General features: G+C 38.2%; 1 protein-coding gene across 3 annotated transcripts in view; it reads right to left on the bottom strand.

Annotated features, from left to right (window-relative positions):
• Nucleotides 1–23,253, bottom strand: part of LOC131030844 (uncharacterized) — a 143,819-nt gene that overhangs the window by 103,986 nt on the left and 16,580 nt on the right. The window contains exon 1 of one of the 3 annotated variants that reach the window (XM_057961774.2): nucleotides 12,680–12,778. The exons of the other annotated variants lie outside the window; for them this stretch is intronic. The gene's annotated coding sequence lies outside the window, so the exon portion shown is untranslated. Of the gene's footprint in view, nucleotides 1–12,679; nucleotides 12,779–23,253 lie in introns of those variants that run through there. 3 annotated transcript variants of the gene reach the window in all.

Below are 23,253 nucleotides of genomic sequence, written 5' to 3'. Positions count from 1 at the left end.
AAATTTTGTAATTAATTAATAAATAAATAAATGGTTCTTTTAAAAAGCCATTGATTATGAATTAATTAATTAATCAATAAGTGACTTGTTAAGTCAAACAAATAAATAGTTAAATTGTTTGAAGCTGGCAGAGATCATTTAAGGTGGCAGATTGATTGAATTCGATATACAGAAGAATTGGATGAGTTAATGTCTTGTGTGAGACAGTTGAGGACGACACCCCTCAACCTCTAGAAGCCTGGACGAAAACCCGGAGCTTCACAATTGCTACTAAACGTTAATACTTCAGTGCTGGAAGGTAGTGTTTTTGTGTGAGGAAATCGCACAACTTGTGACTCGACTATCATCGAATATTCATACATGTTGTGACCATTTCACACATCACCCCATCACAGATGGAGACCCCCTTTTTTGGTTGCAGTTTCAAGTTTTGGGCAGTTTAGTAGTAGTCTAGGTCTCTCCTTAAAATGAAATGAGTCATATCAGCTCTCAAGAAGATTGGATTGGTGATTAAGATCAAGGTTGACAGGCAATCGTTTGAAAGATTTGAATTTGATTGCTTGAGTTTGAAGTGATTTTGTCATTTGAAAATCGCCTAAGTATGAGAATGTTTTGGATTACAAAAGGTGAAGCATATCCTTCCTCCATCCTTCATCACCTTCATCTCCCCAATATCACTCACCTCCTCTGCATTTCACCTTTCATCCCTTATCCCTCCAAATTCCCAACATATCCTCCTTTCTTCCATCCTCCATTCCATCTTCCCTTCCCAACACCCTTCATCCTTCATCCCTTCCTTCCATCCTTCCCGATTATTTCATCCCTCATTCTTTATCCACTTCATCACATCCTTCATATCCCTTATGCCTCCCTCACCACAGCATCCCTCACTTACCATCCCTTACCTCCCCCTTTACCTCGACATATCCCCTTCCTTTCATCCTGGACATCCTTATCCCCTTTCCTAACATCCTACACCTCTCTCTCCCAAGCGGCACTTCATTTCTTCACATCCCACATCCCCCTTGCCATCACGGCATATCTCCTCCAATATCCCTCCCATCCTTTTCATCCACGACACCATATCCTTCACCCCCTCCACTACTGCTGCATGTGCCTAGCTTTCAAACACCCAATAAGCATGGAAGAGATCGTCAGCGCCAACAAGGAGAAAGGAAGGCCAACATGGACAAAGCATTTGATTTAAGCATGAACATCTTTTTTGGCACAAACTTTGAGGAAAACTCCTCCAATGAGAAAATAGACACCACATGGAATCACAACAAACTTTCCTCTAGAAGCTTGTTTCCTTTATCTCTTTCTTCAGAAGCAAATTCAATGAATCTAGAGAGAGACTTGAACAATAAAAAGATGTTCATGTTTAACTAAGGAGAGAGACTTGAACATTTTTATTTGGAGCTCTATATAAGCTCTACCTATTTCAATTGTAACTAAGGAGAAAGACTTGAACAATTGTTGCTATTTTGCTGCTGGATTAATATAAAGACATTGAAATGTGGTGATCTTGGAGCATTTGCATGGTTGAATGATAGAACGTTGTGCATGATTCATGGTGAAACTCTTATATCATGCTACTTGTGCTTGGCTGATTGTTAAGTTCTTTGTGTGGTCAACTGAATTTTCATATAGACTTGACCTTAATTACTACTCAATCATTGATATGCATTCAAGTGATGGTGTCTATGTTTGTTGATGGTAATTTGAAAATCATTCAATTCCCTTATAGGAGATTGCACTAGCCTTTGTGAAGATATTCTTTGTATGTTGAAACAAAGACTAGTTGAGTTTCATCAAAGTTGTCCTCCGTCCTTGCATTCTTAGGATTAGCTTAGTATTCTTTAAACCTTTCAACCTTTTGCAATTTTTTTATCAATCATCCATTAGTAATAGTAAGCAAGAGAGCAGGCATCACATATCATTCGAAAGACCAAAATATTCCTTGAAATCAAGAAGTTTATCTCCTAAAGAACATATACGTAAGACCCCTTGGAGGAGCAGAAAATACATCAACCAATTGAGATATCTACACATCAAAACCTGACTATAGAAACTTTGGAGTCATCTTGGTTGATCATATAATTCAACATCCATGAAGACTTTGATCAAAGAGAGGATAGAGTGCCTTTGGTGTTTTGTTCTGTGTTAGAGGTGTCTAAAAAACACGTCAACAATACAGACGTCGCATAGGGAAATCGCACAGTTTGAGACTCTGCTATCATCAGATTTTCATAAAAAACGTCTTTCATAGTGCGTGTTGAACGTAGTCAGAAATTATGTTGTAATCGTATCTCATTCCTCCCAATATATTTAAATAGAGTCAATGAAACATAATGTTGTGGATGTCCAGAGTGCATTAAGTTATTGATTGTATGAACCAAAACGGGTTGGACCAAATATTTGATCAAACTTGTTCAAGCCAATGCATCAATGGAGGAATGTTGCATTGGAATGAGGCGGAAGGTATGCGTATGATTATTATTTTTGAACACCCATATTCTTCATTCATCCACACAGAAGGAAAATATACATAAGTTCATTCGAAGTTGTTTGGTTCTCGTGAACATCCACTTCAAGTTATTTGGTGATGACTATATCAGTTATTGATAGCAACAACAATGATGATTGTCATATAGACTATATTTGAAATCATTGATTGTCACACCTTGGCGGAAGGAAGGTGGAACAAAGATTTAGGGGTATGAATGTTCGGGTTGAATTCCACAAACACTTTCGTGCTTAAGCATTGCGATTACATGTCGGTGTTCATGTATGCCCTGCAAGTCAAGATGTACTTGCTCAATGAAAGGGTACAAACAAATCTGGTAGTTGTGTTGCTAAATAGTAGATTTGATCCTTTATGCAATGATGGGTTGTTTCTTATTGCTACGAGTTATTTTTCAATTGCCATGGACTGTATTTATTTTGCCACTAATAATATGGAAAACTTTGTGTGCATATTGGATGTGGTCGTGCTCTTGGGAGAGGCCTAATTAACCATTGAAGGCTGTTTTCATGTTAAGGTACACGCTTTAAGCTCTTTCTATGGGAATTCTTGAAATTCATGGAGTATTGCTAATTCATAATAAAAAAGAATTTGGCAAGTTGATAAAACATATTCTGAATTTCTATCAATGATTTTTGAAACTAGTTAATTATCATTCTCTATCAATGATTTTGAAACTGGTTAATTATCATTCTCTATGTGTTATTTTGGCTTATACAAAACATCTAGAATCTTGGAATCTTTCAACTGTTTCTTTGTAAACTAAAACTATTTTCAAAACAAACCTATCTTATCGAACCAATTCAAGAGGTGCCATACAATTCGATAGATCTATCTAGTTAGGATCATTACATAGAGGACTTAGCCGCATCCTCTATGTGAAGTACTTACCATAGATAGAGTTGGTCTGCTTTGATCTATTTTCAAATTTGACATTACTAGTGTAGTGGGAGTTTCTAGATATATGTCAAATCATCATCTTTGACATCTTGGTTTGTCAATTACTGATGTGATGATGAGTTTGCACGTTTCAGTGGATTAGGATCTACAAGTTATGCAGTTAGGTGGGTTGGCCACCCATTTGGTTGTAGTGGGATGACTCAGATATGGAATGTTTGTATCCATGAGATTGTTTCGATGTTAATGTAAACTTTGTTAGTTGGCCTTGTTTATGGTCATTTGTACATTGGTATGTTGCATTGAGAGGATGGATATACAAAGACTTGATTGCAAATTAAAGTTGTGTTGTGATGTTTTCACACATCGCCCCATTGCAAATGGGGACCCTTGCTTTTTTGCTTTTTAGGGTTTGTTTTTTGGTCTTTTAGGGTTTTGTTAGTTAGCCTTTGCATTTTGAGTGCTGTCGGGGAGATCAATAGGATAGCAGGTCCTGCTGGAGTGAAGTCCTGATCCTGAAAATTTGGCTAAGTCTGAAGTCCTGATCTTGAAAATTTGGCTAAGTCTGGAATGTCCTGATCCTGAAATTTGGCTAAGTCTGGAATGTCCTGATCCTGAAATTTGACTAAGTCTGGAAACTGAAAAACCTCAAAAAACTAGATTTTGCAATATAACTCCTAGAGGTCTGAAACCACTCTCAAACATCCTGAAAGTATATATGGAATATAACTTAAAGTATAAGTTCTTCTTTCTTATACTTAAATGTTATATTCCATAAAAATTATCCTGATAGAGAGTTCGAAAAGTCAATTTTCGCTCCTGTCCTTCATTGAGGATCTAGAGCAAATTTCGCTCCTGTCCCTCTCCAAGGGACCAAGGCGAAGCGCTCCTGTCCCTCACCAAGGGTCCAGGGCGAAAAGGCTTATATGAGTCATTCCTCACCTTGTTTGGTCAAATTGGAACATCAAAGGCATGGTGAAGGACGAAATGAGCATGATAGAGCATCGAGACAAGACAATGAAATGATGAAGTTTTTGCCTAGAAGGTCAAATTCGCTCCTATCCCTCACTAAAGCACCAGAGCGCTTTTCTTTATGTGCACAATTTTTCGACCTTTTTTGGACATTAACTTTTATTCATAGCATGAAGTAAGGTGAAATCTTCCCTAGCAAAGGAATTTCGAGATAAAAAGTGAAGCATTTTGGCCTAGAAGACAAAATTCGCTCTTGTCCCTCACTGAAGGACCGGAGCTTGAATTTCAAATTTGCACTGTTCTTGCAGGATCAAGACAATTTTATGATTTGAAGAGACCAAGGAAAACATCATTTATGCATTGAATATAATTTGGAAGGCTAACAAAGGACAGATAAGCTTGGATTTGCAAAATCGCTCCTGTCCCTCACCAAGGGACCAAGGCAAAACGCTCCTGTCCCTCTCCAAGGGACCAGAGCGAAGTTATCAAAATTCATTATTTTTTGCCTTATTTTAGCAAATCGCACTAGATGCCAAGTTCGCCAAAAAACTTCGAAATATTTTTAAAAATTCTAATTAAATTGGCATTTAATGAAAAGCGCATAGCATTTAATAATTAATTTTGAGCCTTGGAAAATCGTTTTTTTTTTTATTAATTGAGGCATTTCGAAATTAATTATTATTAAATTAAAATTTAAAAAGAAGAGCGCTTGAGGTATCATTTTTTATTGCTTAATTAAGTCAGCCTTCTCCTTTTATTAATCTTTGTTTATTTTTTCCACCAAGTCGGCCTATGGAGAGATGTAGAAGGTGAGCGCTCTATATATTGGAGGTGTTGTTTCACAATTCAAATCATTCAATCATCCTTTCAAGTGCGAAATTGGAGAGCAATTTGAGGAGCGAAATCCAAAGGAGTGGAGCGAATTTCTACTAAGTGTGGAGAAGCTAGTGGAGGGCGAAATTCATCTTGAAGGCTATTAGAGAGGCGTATTTCTTGCTAGTTTGGAGGATAATTTCCAGATTTTGAAGACATTTGAAGGCCAATTTCCAGATTTTTTGAAGAGGAAGGTGGAGTTCTTTTCCAAGCTAAAGGAGGTGCATTTTATCCAAGGGAGAGCTTTGATCTACACTTTGCCTAGCAAAATTCATCTATTTTTACATCATTTCTTAGAGTTTAAAACTCAAGAGGAGGTATGGCGAAATCATCTTGACACCCTTATTCAAGGTTTGATTTTTTAGACTTTTTATGGAAAAATCTAAGTATTACATGGTTAATTAGGAAATGATAACTCAAGATTTATCATGAAGTTTCCTAATTAAAATCTTGAATCTTCCTTTTAAAGTTTAATTTTTAGATTTCAAGATATATTACTAATTTTAATATTTTGTGTAGCCATCAAATGGAGATCCCGGAGTTGTAAAATCAAGCCAAACCAAGGACGGTCTCCTCCAAGGACGATCAAGCAAGGACAAGGGCGACCTCCTCCAGCCTAGCATAGACAAGGACGGCCTTCTTTGGACTAACGTCATCAAGGGCGACCTCTTCCAATCCAGCATTCCAAGGCGAGGTACAACAATCATCCTGCAAATCAAGGACACAAGAAGTTAGAACAAGGGTTCGTTGAAGAAGCAAATAGTTCCAGATGAATTAATTAAAGCTAGCTTCTCAACAACATCAAGTTGAATATCTACCAAGTTACAAGTGTCAGACGAGGTGGCATCCTAGTCATCACTTCTCCAATCAGTGTGGTCCACCTCAGCATTTCCAAATTCAATGTACCTAACTCATGGAAGGTGGCACAAACTCCGATGTACCTACCCCAGCTATCCATTGGTGGAATTTTCTAGAGAGGACATGTGTCCAAGCAATACAATTTTATCATTGGTCAAGCATTAAATGTTATGTAATGGTTGTAACAAACCCTAATTAGGGTTTTCATTGTTGAATCTTGGCCATTGATCTCGAATTGATCTAAGCCATCGAATTGTATTGAGGGCACTATATAAGCCCTGGCATTTCATTTTGTAAAGGTGATAGATAGAGTTAGAATATAGTTGGAAGCAGTTAGAAGACAGATAGAGAGTAGTTAGAAGGTGATTAGCTAGTTGATAGAATAGCAATTAGAGTAGAGTAGAGAGAGAAGGCAAAGATTGTTGCCAAGATGTTGTTGTAAAAGACTTGTAACTTCATTGAAGAAATGGTGAAATTTATGGGTCGATTCGACAATTTGCGTGGTCTTTATACTTCTCATGTTTGATTTTATTATTAGATGAGTGGAAGAAATGTGCTTGATTGATGGTGGAATTCATATATCCATACTACTAGCAGTTTGTTGATTGCAGACTTGCCTTGTGTAGTCAACTGGAATCATTCAGCTTAAGCTTAACTTCAATTATCGCTTCTTCATTGATATGCATCAGCCTGATGGTGTCTATGCCTGCAGTGATGATTTGAACATCATAAAGCTTTCCTTCGAAGATCGCACTAGCCTTGTGGAGATGGTCCTGCGATGTCAAAACAAGACCTAGTTAGAATTTCATCAAAGATCATTCATTCCTCCTACATTTTTAGTATTAGAATTAGATCCTTTCCTTGCCCTCGTCTTTTTTCCTTTTTTCAAATCAAAGCTAGCAAGAGCCTGTGTTCCAGCAATATTCAAAGCAGATCAGACGTTCAATCATCAAATGTAAGTCCCCTTGTGATTCCAGCAAATCACATCATACCACAGAGAGCTTATCCACACGTAGAGACCCTACATACAAGAACCTTGAAGTCATCCCGATTGAACCTTTTCGCGACATCTTCAGCATTCGGAGGCTTTATTCAAGAGAGGATAAGGTACCCTTGGGTATTTTATTCTGTGTTTGATAGTGTACAACATACACGTCAACAAGTTGATATGTTGATGGCATGAAGTTCTATTTATGATGGTATACCCTAGTTTGAGGTATGTTTAGCTTGGATGATTTGCAATTTGCTATGTTTGCTAGTCCAGCTAAAATAAGTTAGGTAGCTACTCAAAGCCTTTGTAATCATTTGAATTTGATGCTTGAGTTCATGCAAAGATTGGTGCAAGTTTTAGTGACAATTGATATGGTTCACCTTGGCATGTTCCTTTTTCTTCCATAACTAGCATGTTGGAGGATGTGTTGGAGGATGTGAGGAGTTTTTTGCTTGACATTGATTATCATGGTTGCTTTTGCAGGTATCAAGATTTAGGTGGTACATGATTGGCTAAGGGATGTTTTTCCTTTGTTTGTGATTCCCATGGGTATATTTACAATGTATGATATCAAGTGTGAAAATGTTTGGATTAAGGTGTCATCTGCCTTGTAAATCCTGTGTCATATTGAATGGTTGCAACATCCTTGGAAAGTGTCCTAAGTATAATGTCCCCTTCTTGCACCTAGTCCAATATGAGGTTTCCATTAGCCTATTCCCCGATTCCAATAGACTAAGTGGATATGGTTAGGGAACCCAATGTCCTAAGGAGAGCTCTAGCAATGGTTTTCAGTGCATTCCAACAAAGTTTCTATTTTTCACATATGGCTATTTTTCGTAGGTGTTATTTTCAGCACTTGGTCTTGGCTTCCATCTTCTCTCAGTTTAGTGCAATGCTTCCCATTTCTATGCCTCAGTGAGTTCTAAGGTTTTCAAGTGATATTTAATTTGTCACTTCAGTTTTTTTATAAAGTTACTTTATAACTTAAGTGAGGGTGATGGGATCATAAAGCGTTCCCTTTGTTTGGCACCTAGGAAAGTGGCAACTTTTAAGTTGCTTTTAAAAGACAAGTTGGGTCTCTAAAAGTGACGTCAAGGTGATGGAGACTTAGCAAAATAAAAGATTAAGTTGTTATGATCTGTGGTTTGGAAGGAGTATAAGTGTACACATGTTGTATCAAATTCCAGAGTTTCAAGGGTTGAGCTTCATCACACAGAAAGTTGGTAATGACAGATTGTCCACTATGCGAGTTAGCTCACTCGATTGTTGTTTAGGATTGATGTGCCAAAGATTTGTAATGTGTGCTCACTGAAGACAGCATGTGGATGACCATTGGGACCAAATAAGTCTACATTGGGCAGCGCATAGCATGTCCCTTATTATGAAGTAACATGTGGGCTTTTGGACTTGGCCTATTACACGTTTGATTTGGGTTTATACTTGTGGCCAACTTGCAGATGCATTGATTTTGTTTTGAGCCAACATATGAATGTAATAATCATTGTATCATATATGTAGTGGAATTAGGTTCATTCCTAGGGTGTTTGTTGATGTAATTATCCAATAGTGAAATGATTGATGTAGTATGTGGGTGATGCTATGTGAGTTGCATCTCAATCATTGTGCAATTTCAATTGAAGATCATATGCATTGTATGAGGTCATTCTAAAAGTTGTTCTAATCAAAAGCAAGTTGTGCACTCAATTTGAAGTTTTGTAATTCATGTCCCTTGTATTTTGAAGAGATTGGTGTCTCACATGTTGAGTTGGTGCTCAAATCTTGGTGTAGGGGATTGGTATCTCCTGTAGGTTGGTGCCTACAAATGCAATCGGGGATCAGTGTGTCTGCTAGGTTGGTGCCTACTTCATAATTGTAAATTCCTTATTATACTCTTGCTTTTTGAGGCTAAATTTGGGCCATAGACATTCCGAATTAATTACTAATTCCCTATTATTCTAAGGGGGCCCTACTATTTTCTATGGCCTTTCCAAGCAGCTATTCTCACCATGGTTTTCCCTGGTTTTCCCTTTCCAAGTTTAAACTTGGTGTTTTCACGTGTTGATGTGTGTTTATGGTTTGATAAGTTGCTTTATCATTAAGGAAAGATTAGTGAACGATGCTACGATATTTTGGATCCATGCTTGAGAAGGTTACTAATGGCAATTAATATTTAATCAAGTTGAAATTTGCATATACTGATTCACCCCCGCCCACTCTCAGTATATCTATGTGCTTAACAATTGGTATCAAAGCCAAGTTCCTTGGAAGAAGCTTAACAACTTGAGGTAAATACAGGATGACACACTTAGTTTCTCAAGGTTTGTCTTCAAACAAGGCACCACTTTTCGATGGATCCAACTATGCATTTTTGGAGTGTAAAGATGGAAGCATATTTGATGACCCTAGGGTTTGATGTTTGACAATCAATTGTGGACAGCTATGAATTCCCTAAGAGTCCTCTAAGACATCAGACTAAAAAGAAGGCTTGTGAGAACAATGCTAAGGCAAGGAATGCTATTTTATGTGGTTTATCTAACTTTGAATTTGTCAAGATAATGCAGTGCATGCCTACGAAGGAAGTGTGGGTTACATTGCATAAAAATCTATGAAGGAGATAACAAGGTCAAACAAGAAAAGCTTCAAACTTACTGAACTCAATTTGAGAGTGAAAATGAAGGAAGAAGAGAACATTGCTACTTTCTTGCTCCGGGTTGATGAAGTTGTCAACTCCATCAGAGGACTTGGTGAAGAACTGAAGGAGATGCTAACTATGAAAAAGAAGGTACTTAGATCTCTTCCCCCAAGATTCAATCCCAAATTTTTGGTTGTTGAAGAGGCCAAAGATTTAAATACACTATGGATGAGTTACATGGTATTCTAACTGCTTATGAGATGAGAATTGATAATGACAAACCTTCAAGGAAAGAAACTACATTCAAGGTATACAAGAATCTAGAAGATCAAGATTTTGATGATGATTCAAATCTGGAGGAAGCAAACTTTGTCAAAAAGTTGTAGAGATGTTCCAAAAAATTAGAAAGGTAAGTTACCTTTCAGATGTTTTAATTGTGGTGAAGTGGGCCATTTTATGGCCAAGTGCTCATACAAAAACTCTAATAATGAAGGTCAAAAGAATGGGAATGTCTTTTTCTAAGAAGAAATTTTTTTGAAGGAATCAAAAAAGTTTCTTTATCAATGTGGAAAGTTGCTCAGCCGATGATGATGATGATCAAGGCACTTCTGAGAATGAGGAAGAAGAGGATCTATTCATGGGTATGAAGACTACTAAAGGAGATGCATGAGAAATGAAGTCCGGAAATGATGATGAGGTAGGTCTTGTGGAAGAACTATATTGGGTTGGCAAGAGATTAAGAGGCTAAAAAAGAATTGTTGAAGAAGTGACAGCCAAAGATAAGTTGAGTCAGAACCTTGGGAAGCAAAGAAGATGGTCATTGACTTGAAGATTCAAGTGGAAGAAGCAAATAGGATAGAGGTTATGACAAAAAAATTGCTGCTAACAAGAGACAAGGACTGTGAAAGTCTTGAGGCAGAAATTGTGACACTAAGGATCTCGAAAAGGCCAACAATCAATTAAATTTGAAGTTTGGGTAAAGTACTAAGATCTTGGATCAAATCATAGAAAGTCAAAGATCGCCACATATCAAAACCAGCATAGGTTTCACTGAGACAGAAGAACAAGATGACTCAACAGCCTATCAAATCAATCTGTGAAAGTCCGAAAGAGAATGGAACCGAAAGTTCAAAATCTAAACCATTAGTGACAACAAAAGAGAGCAAGAAGGTTATGATGGTTTCGCCCATGTGTGCAGACAAAATAGGAGATCCGGAAGACAAGCATACAACACCAGGTTCAACTATTCCTTTTCTGGTTATTATTTCAATTGTAATCAATTTGATCATAAGTCTATGAATTGTAGAAAGGTTTCAGCAAGAAGCAATAACTTTGTTAGCATAAATATTTTTGCACAAGTGTTTTATTTCAATATCATTTGTCATGAGTGCAACAAGTTTGGGCATGTTGCAAGTGTTGTTATGTAGCTAGGTCGGATCCCTTCTAGGGCCGACCTACTGCAAAAAATGCCAAGTGGCCTGTTGGCCTTAACATTTAGAAATCTCAGTTGTAATATCCGATTAAGGGCAGGCCCTAAATAGGGCGAATGATTAATATATAACTTGTAAATTGTAAATAGGTCAAGACCTATTCGATGTAACTTGTAGATGAAGTATTCAAATTCTTGTGACTTGGTGCCAAAATGAATAAGGCCGACCAAGGTTTGTTGTGGGCTTGAACTCATATAAGTAAGATCATTTGAGGATCACAAAGGCAATCAACCAAACGAATACTCCTACCTCTGCTGTGCGAACTTCCTAAACAGCGAATTAATCATCTAAGGCAGCGAACTATTCAGTGAATCATCTTCTAACTGGGCGAACTTATTCACAGGCCTGCCAAATCCGCTCTTAAGTCTACCGAGCCTTCTCCTAGGGTGTCGAACCTGCATCAAGGGTGCTGAACCTGATTCAAGGTTGCTGAATCTGCTCCAGACCTGAAGACATTCATCCTAGGGCATGCGAATACCGCCATATGGTCTGAAATCTGCATTCTGGGCAAGTTGATCAAGTCTGATCTGAGTTGTGAATCAGATGAGTTACTTGTATGCCCTAGAGGAGCTATATTGTAATTTGCTGTTATATTTAACCTAATCGGATCTGAGATTTCTTGCTGGGTTTTTCACCTCCAAGAGGGAGGTTTTCCCAGGATAGCATTGTGTTGTGTGTTGCATTTATATTTTCTTTGTTATTTTCTTTCAGTCTGATTACTAAAATCAACAGCAAGAAACTATAGAAGCAACTTTGTGGGTCCTCCTAAGTCGGATGCTAAAGGAAACAACTCATTAAGTCAAAACAGTGAATCCTAGAAGGTTTGGAAGAAGAAACCAGAAGAACAAAGATCAAAGAAATTCATGGTAGCTCAGACTACACTTCATGCTCAGAAGGAGAAGAATCTATAGATCATTAACAATGGATGTTCAAGTCATATGACCAAAGACAAAAGCAAGTTCATGAAATTCAAAAAGTTTGAGAGAGGAGTTCCACTTCTTGGTAATAAATATATCGCCAAAATTACCATTAAGGGTACCTTAAGTCTTGATGGTAGAAAGACAAAGTTTTGATGTTCTGTATGTAGAAGGTTTCAAACATAATCTTTTGAGTGTAAGTTAGATGTGCGATAAAGGCTACAATCTCTCATTCAATGCAAAGATTTGTAGCAGACGAAAACCAGATTCCCAACCAAAGAGTATTCCACTAAGAAACCTTTGGATCTGATTCATATAGATCTGTGCAAACCTATGAGAACAAAGAGTTTACAAGGTGACAGGTATTTCATAATGCTTATTGATGATGATTCTAGAATGAATTGGATTACTTTTCTAATAGAGAAATTAGATGCTTTTAGGAAGTTTAAGGTTTTTAAGGCAATGATAGAAAATGAAATTGATAGAACAATCAAATGCTTAAGATTAGATAGAGGCAGAGTTTACCTCTGACAGATATGAAGAATTTTGTGAGATGCATGGGCTCCGGAGACAATATTCTGCTCCTAGAACTCCCCAGCAAAATGAAGTTGCAAAAAGAAAGAACTGAAATATTCAAGAGATGGCAAGAACAATGTTAAAAAAGCATAGTTACCAAATATGTATTGGAGAGTAGTTGTTCAGAGAACAGCATATATTTTGAATAAAGCTTTAGATCAAGCCCAGGACCACTAAGACTCAATATGAATTATGGAAAAGTAGACAGGCATCAGTTAGACATTTCAGAATTTTCGAAAGTAAGTGTTATATCAAAAGGGATGAAGGACACTTGGGTAAGTTTGATTCCAGATCTGACGAAGGAATTTTTCTTGGTTATTCTATGACAAGCAAAGCATATAGATGTTATAACAAAATATTGAAAAGAATAGTGGAAAGGGTCAATGTGAGTGTTGATGAAACAATACAGTCAACTAAAGTCCAGATCAAGATGACAATGACGAACCATTCCACAATGGAGATGAAGGCACAGGAAGCGACTCAAAAATTACAAGTGCTAAGACTCCATCTAAGTATGTGTAAAAGAATCACTTTGAAGATCAAATCATAAAAGATAAAGACAGTAGAGTTCAAACCCAGAAAAGAATTAGAAGGAAAATGAACAAGTTCGCTTTGTCCTACTATCGAAAATTGAACCAAATACCTATATAGAGGCAAGCAAGGAGAAAGGTTGGCTAGAAGCTATGGAGGAAGAATTAATTTAGATTAAGAAGAATGAGACTTGGTAGTTGGTTCCAAGACCTAAAGACAAGAATGGTATAGGTACCAAATGGGTCTTTAGAATCAACTTGAATGAAATGGAAAAGTGATCCAAAATAAGGCCAAACTTGTATGCAAAGGCTATGTCCAAGTTGAAGGAATTGATTTTGAGGAGACATTTGCTCCGGTAGCAAGATTTAGAGGCAATCAAGATGTTTTTGGCATTATCAGCATTTAAGATGTTCAAGGTATATCAAAAGATGGATGTTAAGTCTGCATTTCTAAATGGAGAGTTAAAAAAGGAAGTCTACATTGAACAACCAAAATAGTTCTAGTGTTTGAACAAGCCAGAGTTCGTGTGCAAGTTAAAGAAGGCTCTCTATGGACTCAAGCCAGCCCCCAAAGCATGGTATTCCGGATTGGATAGATATCTGCAACAACAAGGATTCAAGAGAGGTAGTGCAAACAACACCCTATACATAAAAACAAAAGGTAATCAATTACTGATGTTGTTTATGTTGATGACATTATTTTTGGAGGTAGTAGTGATGCAATATGCAAGGAATTCTAGGATGCTATGTAGAAGGAGTTTGAGATGTCAATGCTTGGTGAGTTGTCATTCTTTCTTCACTTATAAATTTCTCGGTTAGAAAAGGGTATATTCATATCTCAAACCAAGCATATAAAAGAAATGTTGAATAAATCTAAAATGGAAGAGTGCAAACCGATAAGTACAACTATGGTTACTAGGTGTAAATTTAGCAAGGATGGTGAGTCTACTCCAACAAATCAGACCCTGTACAAGTCAATGATTGTACTTTACTATATGTTATTGCTTCTAGACCAGATATCATGTAGGCAGACAGTATGGTTGCTAGATTTCAAGCAGTACCTAAGGAAACTCATGTCAAGACAGTTAAAAAGGATATTCAGATATCTGAGGATGAAAAAATGGATTTTGGTTTGTGGTATCCCAAGAGTGAAAATTTCAATTTGACTACATACACAAATGCAAATTGAGTTGGAAGTATAGATGACCATAAGAGTACAAGTGGTGGAACTTTATTTCTTAGTGACAGTCTTGTATCTTGGATGAGAGAACAACAAGATTCAATATCCCAATCTACAACAAAAGCAAAGTGCATTGCAGTAACTTCATGTTACACTCAGGTCTTACGGATGAAGCAAAACTTGGAGGAGATGAAAGTAGACTTTGATGAACCCATTTCCATTCTTAATGACAATACAAGTGCCATAAATATTCCAAAGAATTCAGTGATGCATTCAAGGACAAAACATATTGCAATTAAGTATCATTTTCCGAGAGAGGTGGCAAATAAAGAGGTGAAGCTAGAATATGTTGAGACAAAAGAATAAGTTGCATTCTCACAAAACCTCTTCCAAAAGAGACTTTTAAATATCTCTAGGCAGAATTTGGGAGTGGTTGCTCCCTCCTCTTAAATCAAGAGGGAAGTACAGATTGAGGGGAAGTGTTAACTTCCTATCGCAAGCAAACTTGGTGCTCTTGTGGATTGCTATTCAAATGAGTAAAGACACAAGGGGAGAAAGATACCCTGGATGAGAGGAATCCAAAATGCTATATCTTTCAAATGAGTATTGTTGTCCTTTGCCATTGATGTCAAGGGGGAGAAAGGAACCTGTTGTCATTTTATGATGCCCTAGGTTCATCAGTGAGAACCGATCAGAGATATGTTCTATGGACCAACGTTGAATCAGTTGATCAAAGAGAAAACAATGGAATCATAAAGTATGAAGTGTTGTCTTGTCGGAAGTTCCTTTCCCAAGCCTTCTCTTCCTCTCTCTTTCCCAAAACTCTGGAAATGTTCCCTTCCTTGGTCTCTTGTTCTCTTGCCCCGAAACTCTGAAACCCCGAAGTTCCCAAGTTGCTAAGCCTTGCCAACTTCGGTGACCCAAGTCTCCGAAGTTCCTAAGTCTTCTCTTCCTCAACCCTGGAACTCCGGAACCCCCAGGTTCCCAAGTTCCTATTCTTCAACCCCGAAACCCCCAGGTTCCCAAGTTCCTTGTTGTTCAACCCCGGAACTCCGGAACCCCCAGGTTCCCAAGTTCCTTGTTCTTCTACCCCGGAACTCCGGAACCCCCAAGTTCCCAAGTTCCTTGTTCTTCAACCTCGGAACTCCAGAACCCCTAGGTTCCCAAGTTCCTAGTCTTCAACCCCGAAACCCCCAGGTTCCCAAGTTCCTTGTTCTTCTACCCCGGAACTCCGGAACCCTGTTGACGTGTATTTTGTACACAACCAAACACAGAATAAAATACCCAAATGGTACCTTATCCTCTCTTGATTAAAGCCTCTGAATGCTGAAGATATCGCGAAAAGGATCAATCAGGATGACTTCAAGGTTCTTCGTTGTAGGATCTCTATGTGTGGATAAGCACCAGTGGTCGTTGTAAATGTTGTTTCTTCAAGGGGTCTTACGCACTTTCTGAGAAAGCTTGTCCGTGTCACTTTCTTTTGATTTCAGGAACAGGATTTTCCTAATACTAACAGATTCTCAAAAAATAGCAAAAGATAAAGGTTTCAAGGGATGAATGCTAATCTAATCCTAAGAATGACTCAATGTAGGCTAGACTTGGTAAGATTCTACCAATTTCAGTATTGCCGAGGAATTACAACTCTACTGGAATTGATGCGATCTTCTAAGGTGATTAGTGATTTTCAAATCATCAAGGACTATAGATACTATCATAAAGATACATATCAATATTTCAATAATGATTGAATGTTCAAGCAATCTCAATATCTCCAGTTGACCACACAAGGCGTCCTTACAATCAGTAAGAAGCTAGTGGTTTGGATATGAATCTCACCAAAGATCAAGCACAGCACTTAGTCCTTCAAACTTAAATACTACTTCGACTGAGAATGATTCAAGAAGATAAACAACCATGAAGATAGCCACAAGCATTGCAATAAAACACCATAACTTCAATATTTTATTGATCTCAAAGCCAAATAGACAACAATTGTTCAAAATTCTCTCTTCCCTACTCAATCTTGCTACACAATAACTTTCTTCTCTCTAAGCTCTTCTAATTTCTAATCTCTCTTTCTAATCTCTAATGACAAAATGAAAATGAGTGAGGGTATATATAGCATCCTCAATTACAATGAACGGCCCAGATCAAAAGAAGATCAATGGCTGAGATTTTGACACCTAAACCCTAATTAGGGTTTGTTACAAAAAGTTTCCTTTTAGATGAACATTATTAAATGCATAGCAAAATATCTAATTGGCACAAACGTCGAGGAAACATAGACCAATGAGAATTAAGATGCCACATCATCCTATAACAACCTTTCTTCTAGAACTTTGTTCCCTTTCCTATGCTCTTTCTTAGCATATCCAACGAATCTGGACACAATTCCTTCATTCTCAGCAATAGGAATCTCAGAAAGATTCTTCATTTGTTCCTCCAAGTGAATGACTTGATCAAAAGCCGTGAGAAGAGCCGTTTCCCATCCAAGTTCAAGTTCTTTGATCTTCTCAATCAGGAGCATGGTAGTGAACATCAGGTCTCGTTGCTCATCTGTGATGACACTCTTCTTTGCAAAAGATGACCTTGACTCTATCCTCCAACTCTTGGATGTCCACATCTGTCTCAATCTCGATCCGCCTGCCAAGAATGGTACACAATACTTCAAACACCTTATCTTGAATTGGATGGATGATACCTTCAACTTGACTGCATTTGGTGTTGATGTCTTCAAAAAGGACCTCTTTCATCTGGAGTAGAGCTGACCACTGTAGTAGGTTATGAGTTCCTCCATCCATTATCTTTTCTTGTGCCAGGATCCGTCTTGGTGTTTGTCTTATTACTTGCAGGACAGGAATGATAACATCTCTAGTGTGAGCGAAAGCAGCTACAGTTATCATTAGATTATGAATAATCTCAAGGACCTGGATAGCTCGATGAATTGTCTTCATCATTCTTGTTGCAAATTCAACAGCTACCGTGTGGGATTTATCAATCCAAGAGCTCATAAGTTGTACCAAGCTTTTGACCCTTTCTGCTTCGCCAACCGATTCGAAAGGAAGTGCTTGTAAAGGAGATACTGTTGGATCCTGACGTCTCAAGGGCTGATTGAGCTGACTAAAATAGCCTCTCCAAGCACCGACCTCTCTCTCAAGTTTCCTATTCTTCTCCATTTCTTCCTTAAGTTTGTCTTTAAGTGCTTCAAATGAATCGGTTGCTTCTTCCATTGCTTGTTCAGTAATGAGTGGACCAAGCTCAAATGTTTCTAAGTCATACTCATCTGCAAGAATCTCACCTTCATACTTGTCCACTGCTAGTGTAGCTATTTGCAATTTCCTGGATCCTGTCTCATCTCTTATCACCTTGGACATCTTTGTGGCCGTCTTCTTTTCCATTACCTCTTGAGAATTTCCCAGGAGGCTTTCTAAATCAAATACATCTTCTTCCTTTTCAACCACAATCACTCTTGTCAATCTCTCTTTTAACCAATCCGGAATGGCAGATCTTGTTTCTCTAACTTGTATTTCCTTCAGCAGTGGTTCATCTTCTCGGAGGGGAGATGTCACTTCATCATCATTTCCCTGATCTTCCTGTAGCTCATCAATTCGGGGAGATTGACTTGATGAATGTTGAGGTGTCTATCCCTTCTCTGGCTTATCATTTTGCACCATGGATTCCATAGATTCATCAACCTCAGGTACCATCTTCTCTTGACCTTCAGCTTGACTTGCCTTCTTTTCATGTCGAGAAGATGTGCTTGATGGGCGATCTTGATTGGCCTCTTGCTTCTTCTTGGAAGATTCTCTTTTCTCAGGTCTTTCTTTCCTCTTTGCGCCTCTAGGATGAGAAGTGTCCTCACTTACGCTTACTTCTCCTTCTTCTGGCCTTGCCTCTAAAGTAAAAGTCATTGATACATTCTGCTCTCTCAACTTCTGATGTTGTATATCCACCCATCTGCGAGTACATGATAAAACAGGGGCCATCAAAGCTCTCAAGTCTAAAACCTCAGGCTCGTTCCAATCTATCTTCACTCTTTTATCTTCTTTGTCATAGGACGACTGAAGGTATTTCCCATTATCTTGGGCTTGATCAGCTACTCTATAAACCTTGCATTTCCTGATGAAATCTAAAGGTAGCCTGGAATGCATCTTTCTTCTAACTTCTAAATCACTTGAGAGATTCATCCAAAAGTCCTCTACCTGAAACTCATGTCTGTACTTCTTACCAACTGTCTCCTCCATATAACCATGAGGATCAAAATTCTCCCTCGAGGCAAAGAATGTGAATGAATATAAAGCTAATTCCTTCTCTGCATCTTCCGAGGCTTGAGTATTAGGACATACCTCAACTGAATTCCCCAATATGATGGGCACGGGAACTCCATTTCCATGCTTGTGTCTGGATGCCTTCGCATAAGCTGCCAACTGTCTGGTCACCTCAAGTAGCACTATCTTGTCTGTCGAATATCTCGGCAACATGTAGGGAGGTGAAGGACACCCATGAACTCTGATGTATGTAAACTTTTGAAACTAGATGAACCATGCACCATACTTCTTCACAAGTTCTTGTGCATCTAAAGATAGTCGATTATGAATCCCACCTTGCAATATCCTAGTAATGTTCATCGTGAAGGTATCATTGACTAACCTATAGTCACTCCCAGGTGGATGATGCAGATGAACATAAGAGTCACAAACTCTCACTTCTCCGGGTCCTCTTCCGATCACTCCTCTGTGAGGTAGCCCTGCATACTCGAAACTCCTGATCAAGGCATATATGACATATGAGCTCATATGGAATGATTTGGTAGGCCTTAGTCTTCTCAACTGCACATCCAGACTATTGCTAATAATTCTGGCCCAATGAAGCATTCCTTTTCCTTGGACTATCACTTGAATGAAGAAGAACATCCATTTTTCGAAGTAGAAGGCTTGAGGAGCCCATGTAACTCGATTGAGCAAAGTTATCAAATCTCTGTACTCCTCCTGGAAGTCAATCCTATGCGGTGTGTTGGGAATCTTGTTCAGGCGAGGCCAACTTTTGAGCAACCAATTCTTATTGATGAGATTTAGACAAGTATCGGGATCATCTTCATACATTGATCTAGCTCCTTCTATGGTTTTGTAAAGCATATCTTTATGTTCTGGAAGATGAAGAGCTTCACTTATAGCTTCCTTTGAAAGTTAAGCTAAGGTGTTCCCTTCCTTGGATACGATCGACCTTGATTGCGAGTCATAGTGGCGGGTACACTCGATCATCAGCTCATGACACTTGACTGCTAGAGGGAAACCTGTCGCCTTGATGATGCCACTTTCAATTATCTTCTTCGCAACAGGTGATGGCTTGCCAATGTAGGGGACCCCTCGAAACTTCTTCACATTGAAGTTTCCTAAGTTGGTGTCTCCGATATTACTCCATTTGGACAAGATCCTAGTCTCCAATTCGTCATTCTTCTGATCTTCCTTGATGAGAGTCGGGCGACTAGTAGATGCTCCTGCCTTTGGAGTCGCCATCTTGACACCTACACAACATTTCAAAATTAGTTCTCAAGCATTATATCTTGAAGTGTAGAAATTAAGACTCAAAAGGAAGATTTAAGATTTTAATTAGGAAACCTCATGATAAATATAGAGTTATCATTTCCTAATTAACTCATCAATCACTTAGACTTTTCTAAAAAAAGTGTCCAAAAATCAAGTCTTGACCAAGGATGTTAAGATGATTTCGCCATACCTCCTCTTGAGTATTAAACTCTAAGAAATGATGCAAGAAAAATGGATTTCGCTAAGCAAAGTTTAGATCAAAGCCCTCTCTTGGATGAATTGCGCCTCCTTTAGCCTTGAAAAGAATAAACTCCACTTCTTTAGCTCTCAACACTTGAAAGAAATTCGCTCCAAACCAGCTCTATTTCGCACCTCCAATTAGCTCTCCAATTTCGCACTTAAAAGGATGATTGAATGAATGATTAAACTTGATCAAAGCATCCCTATTATATAGAGCGCTTACCCCTTACTTCCCCTAGGCCGACTTGGCAAAAAGGAGGTAAAAAAATAAATAAAATCTCAAAAAAGGGGGGCCGACTTGAAAAATAAAAGCAAAATAATGCCTTGAGCACTCACCAATGAATTTTAATTTAATAAAAAATTAGTTTTAAATGCCTCCAAAGTAAAATTTCAATTCTCTCAAGGCTTAATATTAATTTATTAAATGCCAAAATGCTTTTAATTTAATGCGAATTTAATTTTAATTTTCCAAATACCTCAAATTTAGCAATTTTGGCGATCTAATGCAAATTGGAGAATATCAATTTTTAAAACAAGGCTTAATGAAGCTTGCAAATAATTTCGCCCTGGACCCTCTCTGAGGGTCAGGAGCGATTTTCCAATTTTAGCCTTGAATACTTTGCATCTTGACTTGAAAATCTCCTAGAGGGTAAATTGATATCCAGTTAAGGTGTTGCACTTCAAATTTTGACATTTTGTATGAGGAAAATAGGTGGAAATGTCAATTTCGCCCTGGACCCTCTCCAAGGGTCAGGAGCGATTTTTCATTTTTTAGTTGTAATCCACCTTAGCTTGATTGTTGACCTTTCAATGTCACTTCTAAGATCCATTTCCTTGCACTACCATGTTAATTCATCAACAATTTTGAAGGAAATAATGTCCTTAGAGGAAATTTCGCCCTGGACCCTCAGCAAGGGTTAGGAGTGATTTTCCTAATTTTGCTCAAAATTAGCATTTTTCAACGTTCAAAATCTCTTCAAGACATTTCAAATAGGTTTTCTCACTAACTTCCAAACTTTGCTCTATCCAACTTGGGAGAAAAAGTGCAATTTTGGTGTTTTTCGCCCTGGACCCTCAGCAAGGGTCAGGAGCAATTTTTCAAATTTTGACTACAAATCCTCATTTTCTCATCAAAACACTTTCTCACCAAGCTAGATCATGTTTAGGCCTCCAAAATAAGCAAGAAAATATCCTTCCAAATTTTTTGCCCTAGACCCTCAGCAAGGGTCAGGAGCGATTTTTGCAAATTGGGCTCAATTCTCCATCATTTTTCATTAAAACTTTATTCACCACTAGGCAATGTCCTTCCTCTAACCACTCCATCCAAATTTGCTTTGTTGTTGCAAGGTAAAATGAGAGTTTTCAACATTTTCGCCCTAGACCCTCAGCAAGGGTCAGGAGCGATTTTCCATTTTTAGCCCAAGATCATCAAGCTTTAAAGGCAAATCATCATTCATCATGCTTTTGGAGGTCTTTTCTTCTTTCGCCTAACCTTGCCTTAGCAAAATTTTGAAGGGAATATGTAGTTTTTGTGATTTTCGCCCTGGACCCTCTCCAAGGGTCAAGAGCAACTTTTTGGTTTTAGGCATATTCCTTCATCTTTTAGACTTCAAATCGCCTCTAAGGCATAAACCATCATGTCGTCTTCCTATCCAAGCAAGATTTTGCCTTAATTCTTCAAATAAAGGAGAGAATCCTGGAAATTCGCTCTGGACCCTCAGCAAGGGTCAGGAGCGATTTTCCAATTTTGGCTTGATTGCTTCTTTGTTGATCGTCCAAGTTATATTCAACGGGTAAAACATGCCTCCTTTCATCCATTAAACCATAAAAATCATTTTGACTTTGCAAGAAAAAAGTGCTTTTGGGAATTTCGCTCTGGGCCTTCAGAGAGGGTTAGGAGCGATTTTTGCAATTGTGACCAAAATACTCCACTTTTCATCTTAAAACCTCTTTGCTAAGGAAGATGTCATCTTGCATCATGCTATGAATAGGCTTTCATGCCCAAGAAAAGTCAAAAAATATGTTTGCAAAGAATTTTGCTCTGGACCCTCAGCAAGGGTCAGGAGCAATTTTACCTTTCCTGGGCAAAACTCCTTCATCTCATCATCTTCAATCAAGTCTGGATACTTTATCATGCTCATTTCATCCTTCATCATGCCTTTGACATCTCAAATCGACCAAACAAGGCTAAAAATGACCCCCATAAGATTTTTCGCCCTGGACCCTCGGCAAGGGTCAGGTGATTTTGATGATTTCAACAAGATCCTTCATCATTTCAAGTTAAAACTCTTTCAGGCGGGTGGAGGAGGTCATTCATTTTCCATTCATGCTCAAAACTTGGTCCCTTTCCACTGCAAAATGAGGGAAATCAAGATTTCGCCCTAGACCCTCAGCAAGGGTCAGGAGCGATTTTGATCTTAGTGCTCAAAATTTATCATTTTTCTTGTCTTCAAAACTTCAATTGCCTTAAGTCACGTCCAATCATCCTTCCGGGAGACCCTGCACAAAACAATTTAGAAAAGTCAGTGACGAATAAGCTTTAAACCACTTTTTCACCCTGGACCCTCAGCAAGGGTCAGGAGCGAAATTACCCTTTTAGGCTAAACTGTTCAAAATTTGAGTCTCAAATCACTTCACAAGGCAAAGTTAGGTCATTTTCAAGGCTAGGAACCAGTTAGCAAGTCCATCAAAAAACAAGAAATTGTGCTTAGGATAAAGTTCGCCCTGGACCTTCAGAGAGGGTTAGGAGCGAATTCTCTGTTTCAGGCATCATCTTACTTTCCAAAAATTGATCAAAACTTACCCAGGCAAGAACACACAATTTCTCCTTCAAAAATGCTAACACTTAGTCGAAATTGGACTTTACCCTAAAAACCCTTATTAGACCTAACCTAAGACCTATTTGACTCCTCTGGAAGGCTTACCTTATTTCAACAATCTCAATTCTTCAGGAGGATACTTAACAACTTTCCAAAATTTGACTGGACTTAGCCTGAATGACGCCAAAAAGGAACCCTTAAGGTTTAG

This window comes from Cryptomeria japonica, chromosome 4 (genome assembly GCF_030272615.1).
Source record: "Cryptomeria japonica chromosome 4, Sugi_1.0, whole genome shotgun sequence".
In the NCBI taxonomy this organism is placed as follows: domain Eukaryota; kingdom Viridiplantae; phylum Streptophyta; class Pinopsida; order Cupressales; family Cupressaceae; genus Cryptomeria; species Cryptomeria japonica.
Note: the sequence above shows the minus strand (reverse complement) of the source record. Positions and strands in the feature narration are given on the sequence as shown.